Source organism: Saimiri boliviensis, chromosome X (assembly GCF_048565385.1).
Source record: "Saimiri boliviensis isolate mSaiBol1 chromosome X, mSaiBol1.pri, whole genome shotgun sequence".
NCBI lineage: Eukaryota > Metazoa > Chordata > Mammalia > Primates > Cebidae > Saimiri > Saimiri boliviensis.
Window position 1 is genome coordinate 88,650,848 of NC_133470.1, and position 13,926 is coordinate 88,664,773.

Here is a 13,926-nt window from a genome sequence, read left to right on the forward strand (position 1 = left end):
AATAAGAATTTGAGGCATACAGGCAGTCATTTAATTGGTTATAAGTCCACTAAACTGTCTGATTTATAGAATATGCCATCTTTTCATATTGTAAAATTGGGATAGAATGTTGTCTTTTCTACTGTTCCAATATCATTCCTGTTCTTATAAGAGAAATTTCTCAAGGATTACTAGACTTTAATTATTCGTTCATTATCATGAGCCTTGGGGCAGAATTTACCCAGGCCAGGAGCTATAAACTCATTTAGAATAACTTTCAGTTGTCTTTTGGTAAATATATGCATTTTCTGATTATAAAATTACTGAACAAAATTGGAAAATGCAGAAAAGTAAGAACACTTATTTATTTATTTATTTATTTATTTATTTATTCCTCTCATCAAGGCAGTTTACTTCTGTAGAAGGGTGTGGTGCATGAATGGAACAATGGCTGCTGCATGTGTGAACAAGAGGGGAAGGGGTACTTATGCCTGACAAGGGTCCTCCCTACTGCTGTGTCATCCCCTGTTGGCTAGGGTTAGACCACACAAGCTAGACTAATCCCGATTGGCTATTTAAAAAAGTGCAGGAGTCCAAGCTGGAGTGGCAGGGTGGTGCTTTGGCAGGAAGGATTGTTACGGGCATGTCAGAGCAGGTAGCCAGGGGTGATCAGGTGACCGGGATGAGTCAGGATGGAGCCAGACGGAGGGGGAGCAGATGTGGACTACTGATTAGAGCCGGTGGAGAAGGTTGTTTACTGGAATTACAAGGAAGTTAAACTTTAAAATAGAGAATTAAAGAATAAGAGAGTTGAACATGCTGACATACTGATTCTTTTAAGAGAAACTTGGGGTTCACTATAGCAATCCCCCATCTTGAATTTTTACAGTTTTCTTTTTTCTTTTTTTCCTCTTCAAACTTCCTTAACATGTCTTGGCTTAGTTGTTCTGTTTGTTCTTCTAAAAGAAGTAGTCTATCTGAATAGGGTGGAGGAGGCGTTGGGGCTATTTTAGTAAGAGTAACCTAACCCTAACCCTAAAATCACCAATAATTCTATCTCCTTAAGATCCTTCTGTTACAATACTTTTGTGAGTTCTTTCAGAATTTTTCTATGAACATGCAGACATATGCATGAGTGTATTAAGTGTATATGTCTATACAAACATAAGATTGAGGTCATGCTGAATGTATTGTATCTGTTTTATTTTGCTTATTAATTATATCATGAACAATATACTTTTAAAAACATAACTTTAATGCCATGTTGTACTCTATCACATAAATATGCCACAGTTTAGTTGACTAATTAGACTTTTAATAATAGTGTTGAATGTTCTCATTCACAAATGGATGCATTTTTCTAGTTATCCCTGTAGGATACATTTTTGTAAGTAGAAATATTGATTTCTACAATTCTTCAAACAATATAGATTTTCAAAGATTTTTATATAATTTGCCAAATTGCCTTTCAGAAAAGTCTTACCAGTTGGTAATTTAACATAAGTGTATAAATAGTCATATCCCATCCCCTTAGCCAATTTTATGTATTCGCATGTTTAAAATTTTTGCCAATTTGGTGGGCAAATAATGTCTTATTTTCATTTGCATTTCTTTGATTACCAATCATGCTGGCATTTCAAAGTTTATTAAATATATACGATGCATATGTTATAATTGTCTATTTGTGTCTTTTGTCTCTTTTGTGTTGTTTTCCACTTTCTAATTTATGAGAAGTTTTGTAATTGAAGAATACTAATTATATTTTTTGGAATATTTATTAAGTTTCTCACTTGTTTCAGTTTCTTCTGTAAAATAGGAATGATTATCTTTACTTTCTGATACTTGTTTTATGGTTAGCTATTGCAACGAATAAAGTCTCTAACACAGTGCCTGGCACATGGTTGGTGCTCAATATGAATGGCTATGACTATGGTTGTTATCAACTCAACTTGTAATCCAATGGATATGGCGATCTAGACATTTCCCCCACAGCCCAGATCTCTGTGCAGGAAGCCCTAATACTAAAACTGCCTCTGGGAAAACAAAGGTCCAGTCACCTTCTGCCTGTAGTAGTACTCACTAGGTTGGCTAAGCTTTTGAAGGATGACTTCAGCTAGAGGACACAGACTTCAGTGCCAACAAAGAAATAGCACTACATGCCTATGGAGTAGATGCTATCACTATTCTCCATTTAACAATGTGGAAACTGAAGTGCAAGGGACTTAAAGAACTAGATCAAGGTCAAAAAGTCACTGAGGAAAACCTAAGTGTGTAGCATCTCAGAAACCAGCCATATTAACTTGAGCGGATCTGCTCTCTGGGTTAGGGTTTCTTATCCATGAAGTGAAGAAGTTTTAGTAGGCAATCTCCAAGATCCTTGGAATTCTAGCAGTCTGTATTTCACTTAGAGGATCTATCTGTAGGGCCCAGTCATTTACCAGCCCAAGTATAGCCCTAAATTTACCAGACATAAAATTTATTAAATTACTTTACAATTAATTGCCCAAGGGCATTCTGTATCCTTTGCAACTCATGGTTCTGTTACTTTGTCAATGAGAAGAGGGTTAGGAGGTACAAGATCAAGCCTCCTTATTTGTCAGACTAGAGTTCTACTTAAATCTCTTCTGTAATACAAAGTGCAGCCTCCCACTGTGTGAAAGAGTAAGAACCACTTCCCAACATAAAGTTGCCAAAAACCAAAGCAGGTAACCAAAATAATCAAACCCTGTTAGGCCTCACATAAACTTGTTGGAGACCATCTTTTCTACTGTAAGAACCATCTGAGTTTCCCAAAAAAGAAGCCAAAAAGAACTTTAGGAGATACTGAAGAAACACTGGGGAACTATAGTCCTTTTCAGGCTGCCCTGGCTTTGGCTGCCCCTAGTATTATGTCCAGCCCTTGCTAAATGTCCAACCCAGGTGAGGATGCAAATATTTTCTATTAATTCCTTGAGGCCCAGTTGAGGCAGGCCAAAGTCTTCAAGAGAACTTAATACTGAGGGATCATAGCAAGGCAGCCCTGATTGAGAGGCTTCTTGGCATCCCCCTGACCATAATCAGGCTCAGGCCCAAAATGGCTGGTTTTTCTTTGACTTTTTGGTCCACTGTCCTTTAGTCCAGTCTGCTGCTATCACAGAGGATGCCAACAGACATCTGACTATGATGAGGTGGCTGCCTCAAAAGGGATCCCCTACTCTGCCCTAGTCTGGAATCAGCCACTTTTCCAAGAAGTTCTGGTTCTTTTGAGTGGGGAGTTTCAACTGATATCTGGTTGCTAGGTCAGCTCATTGTCAATAGGGTGTCTATATTTCTAGGTTCTTTCAATGCACAAAGATAGAAGCACACACACTCCCACCCACCGACACACACACACACACACACACACACGTACTCAGCCCAAATTTTAAATTGTAACTTGATAATGATACTTTCAATTTAATGTTCTTTCTCTCTTCCCCCATTTTATATTTATGTCACTTTTCTTCCAGAGTGAGAACTTTAGTTTCTAACAACATTAATGAATTTATTCTTTACTCATTTCCATAATACACAAAAAGTGGTTTTGGAGCTGTTAGCCCTATAAATACCATTACCATCAACAAGCCCATTCAACTGAGTTCCAGCTTGCTTGATTGGAAACAGGAGTACTGTTTCATTGCTGCTAGTTGAGGATGGAATTCTAGGTTCTCTACTGGGCCTGTTGTCACTCAGGGCTTCTTATTACTGATGGACAGAGGTAGGAATTCAAACTCCCCACCAGGCTTTCACTAATCCATCCCTGGTCCAGATGAGGAAAGACACCTCGTTACTACCCATGTCACAGGGCCTCCTCTGATACTGCATAGGGGCAGGCTTGATTTCTGCCAACAGGAGATACCTTCAATAATGCCATTCAAGCAGGGAGTGGGAAGAGCACCTTATTACTGCTGTTCAGAGGTAGAAATTCTGTTTCCCTGTTCGTCTCCCCTGACGCCATTTGGGGTAGCTTTGTCACCACTGGGTAATGATGAAAATGTAGATTCCACTAAGTGTCCTCTGACACCACTGCAGCAAGAAGGATGGGGCTTCTTGTTACCAATGGTCTCCCTGTGCCCTCTTGCTGACACAGCATGATGGCAGCCTATTTACTGCTGGGGAGAAGGGGTTGAAAGTCCCAGCTCTTTACTTGGTCTTCTGTGACACCACTCTTGTGGTGCTTTGTTTCCGTGTGGCGAGGGTGGAAGTCTAGGCTCCCCACCCAGTTTTTGCTGGCTGGAATGGGTTGGGGCCATAATTATTTCCTTGATGTTTGGCTAAAGTTGAGTGACTACTGTTCAAGAGTTTTGTCTCATGTAACTGCTACCTTCTGGGTCCTTTGACTGAAGAAAGCAGACTTTTGTGGGAATTTTCTTTTTGCTTATACCTATTGGCCTTCCCGCAATGCCAGATTCTTCACCCTCAAGTGCAATATATGAGGAAAAACAAGAAAAAAGAAAAGCGGGAAACTCATTGTTGTGTCATCCACAGGTTCTGGAATGCCTCCTCTCCGATATTCAAGATCTTCTCATGTTTGTTTTATATATAGTGTCCAAGATTTTCTGCTGTACTTAAGGAGAAATGTCATGTCCCCCTACCCCCATTATTGGAAGTGTGTAATGAAAAAAAATCCCGTTTTTTTCCCTGGGAACCAGAAGTCTCAATATAGCTTTAATTTGCATTTCTCTTAATATGAGTAAGTGGACCACCTTTTTATATGTTTCAGGATAAATTGTGTACCTAGTTGAGAACTATCTGGTAATAATGCCAGATTTTTAAAAAATTTTCCCTCTCTTCTTGTCAGTTTCTGGAACAATCTTCATTTTCAGCATAGTCGTCAGCTCATTCAGGACTTCCAGTTTGTAACTCTCTCCCCTGGAACAGCGTTGGGGAAGTTCTCACTTCTTTACCTCTTTTTCCCGCAGGTCTTCAGAGTGAACAATGCCAGTTTCTTGAATGCTGGTGCTGATGCTGAATGGAGGTCACAGGGAAGCCTCTGTCCTGAGCACTGGCAAATAAAAATGGGAAAATGAAAAAAGTAAGAGGCTCATGACATTGAGAGTGAGGATTTTCCATGATTGAGTTGACTACATCCCTGTTGTGTCAGCACAATTACACAGGAAATACACTTTGGGCTTTGTGGAAAAGGCTGGTTAAATTTTTTTAAATTTAATAACAGTCAAACTGTGTAAAGGTTTTATTGGAAAATACTTGTGGCTGAAATACCTATTAAGACTGTAAATATCATTCAAGGTCTGATGAACATGGCATCCATCATCAAAGAATCCTGTGAGGGTTTTTCAGTGTCACCAGCCTTGGTTTGCCAATCTTTGTCTGCATCAAAATATTACAGACCTTGGCTCAGTGGTCTCTATTGGGTCCCATGTATTGCTAATTTTCTATGTTTCCAGGTGACTCTCATGTACAGAATTGAGAACCACTGGTTACAGGATCTATCTTACCTCCCTGTTAGCACTCCCTTTCCCTCTAACTCTATAGCCAGTAGGACACATTCATAGTTCCAGAAGTTTCAAGACTCTGAATCTTGTCTTCCATGACTTGTTCTGCCTGGAACATTCTTGCCTCTTCATGATGGTTGTACAACTGGCTAATACCCATTCTATCTGGGAACCATCCCCTGATCAGTAGAACTGACTCCTTTGGAGTCCCATATAGACTTTTCTCCTAGTTTCTCCTCCACTCTTATCTCTTGGAGTCTCTTAGGAAAATGTTCCTTGAGGGCAAGCACCATGATTGATCCATCTCTAGAACTCTAATGCGTGGCATTAAGCATGGTTAAGTGGATGGATACAGCATGCTTAACATCGGAGATTTTGGAAGAAAAACAAGAGGAATAACATGGTGTATTACTACTGCTATGTCCATAGTTATTGTCAGTGCAATTTTGTTTTGCTAAGTGTAGTTTCAGACTCTAAAATGTCAACAGTTAAATGTCACTTGAATCAGCAGAATTGACCCACCATGAAAAAAGATTGGTTGGCTTTCCTCTTTTTTAGAGAAACCTTCCTGGGGATTGCTGCTTGGTGGGCTTTGTCATTTCCTCACAGGATCAATATCTCACCAATTTTGTTCTGTAGAGCAGTGTCGGGCACTTTTAAACACTTTTCACTATTGTTTTCAGATCTATCTTTCTAGGCTAGATTCTGTTTTGCACTGCATCAGTCCTTTCTCTTAAATTTAAGGAAGCCATAAGTTCTTTTCCTTTATATTTGTTTTTATATTTTGTTTCCTGGATTAATACCAAATAATTACATTAAAAGTTTGAATAAAAAATGAAATTATTTGAAAGACTATATCCACAAATATGGCCAAGGTCTTTTGCTCTGGGAGATATAGTCCCCTTTATCAGACATGATCTTCTTTTCCACCATGTGACCTTGACTTTTCTTTTGCCTATATTCATCATCACTCTTTCTGTAACTTGGGGGCTTCTTTTATCTTATATCTACACTGTCACTTATGTACAGGCCTAGGCAAATTAATGTGTAGTACCAAAGGGAACATTCTACATGTAGAAGGAGGTCCAGTGGTCCTTTCCTAGACTGTGCTCAGGTTAACTACTTATTCAAAGGATCATTGCAGACTTTACTTTTTTCTCTCTTCTTCTCAATTTCTGGAATTGTTTGTTTCTTTTTTGTTTCCTTACTTCAAGATAACTAGATATAATATGCATATGCATGTGTATATCCTATAACTACACTATTATATATACTATATAATATATATTATATGCACTATGTATTATATACAGGTTGAGCATCCATAATCCAAAACTCTGAAATCCAAAACAATCCAAAATCCAAAACTTTTTTAGCATGGACATGATGGTAAAAGGAAATGCTCTTTGGAGCATTTTGGATTTTGGATTTTCAGATAAGGGATGTTCAACCAATACGTATAATATGAATATTCCAAAATCTGTAAAAAGTCTGAAATCCAAAATGCTTCTGGTCACAAGAATTTTGGATAAGTGATACTCAATCTGTGTGTGTGTGTGTGTGTGTGTGTGTGCGCAAGAAAGTGGCTTATGTGATTGCTAGGCCTGGCTAAATAAGTCTGAAGTTTGCAGAGCAGGCAGCCAGGAAGGAAAGATCACAAGCAGGCTAACAGGCTAGAACTTCACAGGCACGGTTTGAAGCTTGTTATCCACGGACAGAGTCAGGAGAGAAGATCATGGACAGGCTGAAACCCTGTGAGCAGGAGCTGTTTGGAATCTCTGCCTCATGGATGGCCTAAAATCTCTTTCTAAAGACTCATGTGATTAAGTCAGGCCCATCCAAGATCATCTCCCTAAAGTTAACTTAAGCTAACTCATTAAGAAATGTAAACATATCTGCAAAATCCCTTCCACCATAGTACCTAGATTCCTGTTTGAGTGAATAAATGGGAATGGTAGCTGACTCCTCATGAGTGTAAAGTATCTGACACATTAAAAAGGCATCACAGTGCTCAATAAGTGATTATGGAAGGAAAGGAATACTGGCTAACTGAGTGAAAAAGCTGGGTTGTTGAAGACCAAGGTCAGACCAAGTATGTATAATCTTGCATTTGGGCATGATAATGAAATAGGAAAACTATGGAGCCACTTAAATCAACGGAAGAAAATGAAAGTACATGGACTCATTTCTGATAGATCCTGTGCTGGCTACAGCTCTGCACTGACAACTGACTTAAGTCTTAATTCCTGAGCTTGATCTTCCTGGCTTCCAGGCAAAGGCCTCATGTCAGCAGTTTGTCATGTCTGTGGGGTACATATGCCACAGCCAGGCCAGACCCTGGAGGTTTCTGGACTAGGCCCACATTATCCCACATCTGCTACTTTGCTTCTGTCTGCTGCCTGTCTCTGCCAACTCACATGTTCCCTTTCGGTACTTCAAGTCCTTCTTTTAGTACTGTCTTAACTTCTTCCCAATCAGATAACCTTGCTGTCCCCAGGGGAACCCTAGCTTAGGGCATTAGTCTTGTAACTATTTCAGCCCCTAAGCATGCTCTGTCTCTTGTTTATTTGTGGTCTTGTCTTCTCATCCAATTGAACTGCAAGCTCTAGGAAAGTGAGCATGGAGCCCTCTGCTTCTCTGTGTACCCTTCAGAAGGCCTACATAAAGCAGCTGTTCCATAAATCCTGGAAGCTTTGAATTGAAACAAAGAGTTTAAAATAAACTATCCTTATTCCTTAAGCTGCTGGATTCTGTATCACATGTGTAAATGAAAGACAATTTGCCTTCTAATTAGGTTTTAATGAATTGCACCTGACCTTTGAGCTCTATTTTCAACCTTGAGAGCAGACAGCAAATGTGTAAATTCCAAGGCATGATTTAATCATAAAATCACTTCCATTTGTCCAGCATTTTGCAGCCTTCAAATTACATTGCCCTTCCTTCTCTCACACAAGCTTGTGGGGTAGATGGAGATTCACCCCATGTCACAGATGAGAAAACTGAATCAAAGAAGTCAAAGCCTCTGCCCAAGTTTACTCAGCTTGTCGGAGGCAAACCAGGGATTCCAACAGGGGTCTCCTGATTTCTGGTGCAGTGTGCTTCTCCCGAAGAGAATGGGTGAAATCACTCATTAGGAAGGCAAAACCAAACACTAATCATTAAAGGTAATGAAGATTTTGTTATGAGATTTTCTGTCAAGTGGAAGCAAGCTTTTCTGCCTTCTGCTATTTGCCCTCACCTGGAACTTTCTGCCCTACCATCAGCAGGGTATTTTGAGGGTCATTTCTCAGTGCTCACTGGAACATTGTGAGACATTTCCCAATATTTGCCAAAACCAATCTGCAGGCGATTTCTGACAGCAATTGCTCTTATTTGCTTGTGGTGATTTTTATTTCAGTTCTTGGCTCTTATCATAAAATGTTTTGACATGCATTCTTACAAAATTAAGACTGGAATGTAGAGAAACTGGGGGAGCAAGAGCGAACAATCATGGCTTTGGTCACCAGACTATTGACAGCAATTCAATATCTGGTAGCCCCATATAATTGGTCATTTTTTTTTTTTTTTTCAGCACTGGAGTCCACTAACCTGTTCTAGACTCTGCAGTGGTACTTGGGGTAAATAAGATGGAAAAGACCATTACTGCCTTGGTTGTAGAAACAGCCACAGCTGGGTTGGTTATCAAGGGACAGGAAGATTTGTCTCTGTTGTAATTGAGCCTTACAATGTGGCAGTTTCCTCATATTTTCATCATACCTTTTGAAATCCTCCTCAAACTTTCTGTCCACATTTCACATTCTCTGGGAGACCTGCTCAGATTACTCAGTCCTTGCTTCAGCCAACTGGGACATAATATTACCTAGATTCAGCACTTCATGATAGATGGGGCCCTTTATTCAGGCCACAGAATTTCACCTGGGTCTGACGGTAGCCTTACGAGGTAAGCACAGCTATTATTCCTTTCACATCCATTGTACAGTCAAGGCTCTTGAGAGCCAGAGGGGTTATATGCTTTCTTCAAGGTCACACAGGTAATATAACTGGTATAACTGAAATATCTAGTCTCTGTAGCCTGTTCCCTGCTTTGATCACAACCCATGTTCTGCTTATCATATAAGACGACCTGTGAGTGTTTGTTGCTGTGTCCTTGAATGTTAGATGAATGGTTGACTCTCTCCATTTGGTCCCAGGGCCTCTCTCTTCAAGAGTTCTCTTGTGATTCAGTAGTTTAGACCGAGCTTCCTTACACAATGGTGAGTGTTTCAAAAGCAAAAACAGAAGCTTCCACGGCTTCTTAAGGCTTAGGCTTACAAGTCACAGTGTCACTTATGCCACATTCTATTATCCAAAGCAAGTCACAGGGCAAGGGGAGAGCAAATAAGCTCAACTTGATGGGAGGAGCATCATGTGTATATAGGAAGGGGAGTGATTGGTGACCATTTTTGTAGGTAATCTACCACAGAAGGTATTTAATTAATTCCAGTGGTCCATTTTGCTAGACACAAGGGTTGGGAGATGCAGAGGAAGAGAAATAATGAATTAATCAATGGATGAGCCAGAGAGTGATACTACTTGGCACATGACAGAAGAGAAGAGTTGAGTCAAAGAGGTAGGTTGGGCCAGATCAGGTGGACCTAGTGGGCCCCCCTTAAGAGCTTGAGATTTATTCTGAAGACAGTAGACAGTTTATAAAGGATTTCAAGGACATAATAAGGTGTACATTTTATTTTTGAGAGAGTTGTGTTTTAGCAAGATCTCCCTGATGTTAGGGTTGGAGGGAGGGCAGAGAAACCAGCTAAGAGGCTGGTATAGTGACAAAGAAAGAAGCGGTGATGGTTCGAATCATGGAAGTAGCATAATAAATGGAGAGAAAACCCACTTGGAGGATGTTAGGAAGGTGGTAGTACTTTAAAAACGTTCAGTAAACTTAGACTTGCCACAAACCAGACTGGCTAACTCAAAATCAAACTGGATAATCCATGAGGGAGGACTGAGTAGGAGTTTTGAGATAAATAGAAATTTGGTCTCTTTACCTGACTCCTTTTTCAGACTGCTATAAAGAACTGCCTGAGACTGGATAATTTTTAAAGGAAAGAGGTTTAATTGACTGACAGTTCTGCATGGCTGGAGAAGCCTCAGGAAACTTATGATCATGGTGGAAGGCAAAGGGGAAGCAAACCACCTTTTTCACAAAGCAGTATGAAGAAGTGCTAAGTGAAGGGGGAAAAACCCCTTATAAAACCATCAGATCTTGTGAGAACTCACTCACTATCATGAGAGCAGTATAAGGAAACCTCTTCCATGATTCAATCACCTCCACCCAGTCTCTCCCTTGACATGTGGGGATTATGGGGATTGTAATTCAAGACAAGATTTGGGTAGAGACACAAAGCATAGCTATATCATTTTATCAGCTGTTACTATTTGCAAAATTTCCCTCAATTATTTAAATTCTCATCAGAGAGGAAGGTATTGTTATGGCCACCAAAGAGAGTACAATCCAGTTACCACCTTGCCTATATTTTTAGTGTACTCTCTGCACTAACGTTCAGAGAATGAAACCTTGGTCATAAGTCTGTAAAATATTTTACTTCTTGTTTAACATATTTCTTAATTGCTTTTCCATTTTAAATGGAAAAATAAGTGAGTTTTACAAGGGCAGTGGGCAACAGTGACTCAGTGTTTACCCCTCCTTGAGCCTGTAGCCCTGAGAACAGTTAATCACAGTCCTGCTGGTCGGAAGTGTATCCAGCAGGGGGTCTGAGACAAATTACCCACTTCCCCACTGTCAGCACAAAAGGGCTTATTGGAAGCCATTTTGTCCAATCCACTCATTTTAAGGTGAGTATAATGTGTGTGTGTGTGTGTGTGTGTGTGTGTGTGTGTGGTGTCAGATGGGAAATCAGAGGAGGAGAGTTGCATGAGCAGTTTATGAAGGTTCCAGAGTCAGAATTGTGTTGTTCACTAATCCTTGGCACATAGCAACCAATAAACAAGAACAAGTATGAAAAACAATTGAAAGTACTCAGGGCCAAGGTTTTCCTTGCTAGGAGGCAGGGAGATTAAGCTGTATGCTCTTAAGTAATGAAAAGTTGTTCATCTCCCATCTGTATCACTCTAAGTCTTGCACCTGGCCAATGTATTTAGACATTGATAGAATTGCAAAGCAAGTCAAGTATGGGAGAAAATCCCTGTCCAGATGGATGATGGTTTCTCAGGTGACCTGGTCTCATGTAGACTCTCACCCTGGAGAATGACACTTTCACAGATTTCTGTGAAACAAGCTCTGATGACTCGTGGAAGGAAAGCAGAAAAGTAGGCAAGAAAAATATTTGCATCTGCTACATTTGTCACATAAATCATGGGCCCATTATGTCTAAAGCGAGATCAGAACCATGTTTACAGAATGACTGTCAAGGAACGGAATGATTTAAGCACGTAGGCATCTGGTTTATTTCATGTTTGGTATTTTTCTGGAAGATTTGTAGTCATTGGGAATGATGGGTGTGCAAAAGCCTGGGAAAGGAAGAGAAAGCCCCTGGATCTCCAGTGAGTATGTAAAGGTAGCTGTCAGAGGGTGGACAGATGGGAGGACGTCCATCTGGAGTGGTTAGTGGGGTTAATGATGAAGCTCATTGTCATTGCCATTACAAGAACCTCCTATGTGCCAGGCTCTGTGGCAAGCACTTTACATGCATAATCTCCCTTAATTAACTTTGCAGCAGAATGAGGTGTTGTTGTTAGCTTCCCCTTGTTACGGATAAAGAAACTGAGATAGAGATAGTTGAAATAATTTCCCTCAGGATGCACAAGTGGTAAGAGATGAAGCTGGAATTCAAAATTCTGAGTCTGAAAAGGGTTCGATGCATCTGTATACTTAGGCAATGTTTCACTAACATGACTCCATTGACCACATGGAAGAATGGGGTCATGAGATCTAGTTCTACTAAATAGAAGCTGTGTGATGTTGAGCAGGTGGCTTAACCTTTCTGAGTCTCAGGCTCTTTACCTATAAACTGGAATTAAACATCCCTGTCCTTCCCCTTCACAGGATGAGTGTAAGTCTATAATGAAGCAAATTAAAAGCTTTGGGACTGGCCAAGTGCCATATGCATGGCAAGTAGGAGAATCGGTTACAGACCCAGGATTCCATAAAACCCTCAGAAGGAGGGGCCAGGCAGGAGCTTATGACCCTAACACAATAAGGCTGAAGCAGATCAGGGTCTGCCAGATGCAGAAGGGGTCCTTAGAGATCATGTGGTCTCAACTCTCATTGTACAGATGAGGCCACAGAGGCTCAGAGAGGAAGGGCCTTGCTTAAGGTCATACAGCAGGCAATTTCTCATTTACCTTTCTCCAACATGAAGCATTTCATTTCAGTGCAGCCTTGTACAGTTCCAATCTCATTGAACTGCCTACTTGCATGATAATCAGTTCTGAAAATTATTACAATACAAATGGAAAGATAAATGACCGTGGCATTTGTTAATACTGTAAACACCATTTGTTGACAAATGATAAGCTTTACTGATACCCTTAATGTATGTATTAGCAAGAACAATGCACCACAAAATGTTAACATCTGCCAACATAGTGCAAACAATTATAAGTAACTTTTTTTAATGCAGAAATTATGCAATAACAAAAGGTATGGCTGCAAATTAATGTGACACAAAACCAGGTTTATAAATTTAGAGGCACAAACAATAATTTTATACAGAAAGAAAGCAAAAGTTATTTTAATCATTGCTTCGTCAAAAATGACTCTCTGACACCAAATACAGGAGAAAGTTGGGGAATTGAGATGGTTATTAAATCTGACCTTGATCAGATTTTTATTATGTCAGAAAAAAGTGGTTCTTAAGAGAGAGAGAGTTGTCATGGGATTAGAGTCCATCTACAGCGAGATGTTTCCATGGCAACAAATCAAACACCATTTCCTCTGACTCCAGTCTCCTGCTTCAGAAGTATGAACTTAGCATTGAATAATTAGAGTGAGACACAGTAATGTTGTGTAAAGACAAAAAACAGAAGAATCAATCTGGAGGCAGTGAATTATTTTAAAATGGCAATTAACCCGATCAACGTGACTGTCTGCAGCTCATGCTGGACATGACAGGTCTCATGTAGGTATTTGGTTTTACAAATTGAAAGCATATTTTTTTTTGTCACGCACAACCTTAATAAAAAGCTAAAGCCAAATCATAATTCTACCCAAATTAATGAAGTCTGAAAGTTATAAATAAGGCCATAATAGAAATTCAGAGCTGTGTGCGAGTCTGCAGTAGGTAGTAACATGCAATACTCTACCTGAATTATCCTCATGTTTGAGGGATCTAAAAACATACTTGATACTGGTGCATGGTTAGTGTCCCACAACCAATGAGCTATCTAAATTCATAGGCTCCAATGTCACCCTCCTAAAATCTTGGTGGAAAGTTAAACTCGTGCACACAAAGCCACTTAGAACTTA